Genomic DNA, 2,862 nt, shown 5'->3' with positions numbered 1-2,862 from the left:
TAGTGTCAGGTTGCGGTCCTCAGGATAGCCCCACCAGGAGGTGAGCAAGCCAGGGTTCGGTAGCAGATATAGCAGGTAGGGATCAAGCAGAAGCGTAGTTGAAAAACAAGCCAAAAGACGGTAACAAATAGTTGCAGGTTGGGATTCAGCAGAAGCGTAGTCGAGGAATGAGCCAAATGTTGGTAACGAATGGTAGCGAAAATACGATCGGCAGCAGGAGAGACAGGAGCAAGATATTGGCTGGTGAAGGCACAATATTCTGGCGACCAGGAAGTGCAGAGACATGGCTTAAATCGGGAAGTTCATGGGAGGAGCAAAGGGTTCAAGGTTCAAGGTAAACAAGATTCAAGACAAGATCATTCAAGGAATTGTCTAAGGAACTATCCAAGGAACTGTCCAAAGAGCTGTCCAGCATTCCAGGTGGCTCAGCAAGCAGAGTCACCGCCAGACACACCAGAGGTTCCAGGTTCAAGCCCAGGTCCTAATGTTGCTTTTGAGCATTTTTGCAGTGCTTTCTGTGTTTTTAGTGCGATATTGCTGCGATTTGCATTTTGCGATTTTTGTCTTTTTTTTTTTACGTTCACTGTATATAGCTGGCTGCTAAGGAGCGGATCTGGAAGCCATCTGTTAGAAACTGATAAGTCACCATCAGCTGCAAGGTAAAAAAAGAATTTGCCAGCAAAAAAATTCATGAAAAAAATGACATGGGGTCCCCCTAGTCCATACTAAGGCCTTTGGTCTGGTATGGATCTGGAGGGGACACCCCCCACGCCAAAATAAAAAAACAAATTGAATGGGGTCCCCCCAAAATCCATACCAGATCCTTATCTGAGCATGCAGCCCGGCAGGTAAGGAAAGGAAGGGGACAAGCGAGTGCCCCCCCTCCTGAACCATACCAGGCCGCATGCCCTCAATGTGGGGGGTGGGTGCTTTGGGGCAGGGGGGCTCTGCACCCCCCACCCCAAAGCACCTTGCTCCATGTTGATGGGGACAAGGACCTCTGCCCGACAACCCTGGCCGTTGGCTGGGGTCTGCGGGTGGGGGGCTTACCAGAATTTTACAAGGGGGCCCCCAGATCCCACCCCCCTATGTAAATGGGTACTGGTTACACCGTACCTCTACCAAAAAAGCAGTGAAATGTAAAAAAAAAAACAAGTCCTTTATTTAAAAAATAGCTCTGTCTTCTCCCCAAGCCGTCTTCTCCCACCAATGCCTCTCCCGGAGCTGTCTTCTCCAGCACTACTGCCTTTCGAGCCGCCACTATCGTTTTCTTTGCCACCGCTGTCTTCTTCCTCGCCACTGGTTGCCTGCTGAAAACAAAAAAGATTCTCTTATCCTGATGCTGTCTTCCTCCGTTGTGACGTCCCCTGCTGTCTGACATCACATATGTGGCCATCCAATGACGTCACCTAAAGAGCCCGCCCCTTGTGACATCACAAGGCTACACAAGAGATGCCAGACAGTGGGCTAAGTTGCTAAGGACGCTGTGGCTGGCTTCCCGACCCGCTCCTTAGCAACCAGCTATATACAGTGAATGTAAAAAAAAAAAAAAAAAAAGACACAAATAGGAAAACGCAAATCACAGCAAAATTGCGGTAATAACACAGTTACAAAAATGCAGAAAGGCTCAAAAGCAACATGCATGGATGTGAATCGAGCCTATTCCTAACAATTGGCTTCTCTTGAATGGTCATGCTGGAAAATGTATAAAATATTAAGCTGCAAGTACTGAGGTGTGTGTAATGAGTATTATGTGTGAAATCTGCTGTGCTATAAAATGAGTAAAAAAATAATTAAACTATAAATAAGTTAAATTTCATTTGTCATCAAACAGTTCAACTTCAATAAAGTGCAAAATGGACATAAACAATGTGCAAAGGGTGCAATCAATATAAATACCAAATACAATCAATTAAAAATGATTGATGTAAAAAAGTGCAATCAATATGCACAACCAATCAATAATGAATCACATGAAATTATACACATATATAGTTTAAGTAGTAGACACCACCTTCATGAACATTCATGACAAGATCACCGGATTCACTATTTTTTTAAAAGCTGCACATATATTAAGATTGACAATTACTTTACTTTTAGAATTATAATAAGATGTTAAAGAATATATTTGATTTTAGTGAATGGTTTTACAACTGCTTCAAGCAGTATAAAAAACAGTGGGTAAATCATATCAATCAATGCGTAGAGGTTACTCCTATTAAACAGTATGATAAAATTCTTCATGCTGCTTAAGGTTGTCAGATGTATAATAGTTTTAGCAATCCAAGTTAATGGTGAAATGTGATTAATGTGACATTTGTTCTGAAATTCTAGACTATTCATGGAAAAGCAACATCAGTCATATAAGGAGTGTCTACATATTTATGCACACCATGTGCAATTATATTTGCCATACTTATACATTTCAAGTCCATATAAATACTTTTGAACAAGATAGATTACTGAACATTCGTTTTCTTTTTTTTTCTTATAAGTAAATAGCCAACTTAGCAGTGGCTAACCACATATGTCGCTGATGACAGTTATCTTTAACCACTTTCTGCCTGGCCAATGAAGATAAATGGAGGGGTGGATGCTCTGTTTTCCTGGGAGGATGTATGGGTACGTCCTCCTGCTCATGTGCCTTGTGTGCCCCTTGGGGCATGCAGTGACATGATCTATGACCACTGTCCACCAAGCACAGCGAATTACAGTGCAGAAGTGAGCCTGATTTTGCATTTTCCAGCTTTAGTAAATAAACCCCATTGTGTACTTAAAAGTGGGGTATGCCTGTAGATACATGTGGTATTCTCATACTCGGGAGGCATAGCAGAATGTGTTCTGGGGTATAATTCTAAG

The sequence above is a fragment of the Aquarana catesbeiana genome, linkage group LG01 (assembly GCF_042186555.1).
Source record: "Aquarana catesbeiana isolate 2022-GZ linkage group LG01, ASM4218655v1, whole genome shotgun sequence".
Lineage (NCBI taxonomy): Eukaryota > Metazoa > Chordata > Amphibia > Anura > Ranidae > Aquarana > Aquarana catesbeiana.
This window is presented reverse-complemented; position numbering follows the sequence as displayed.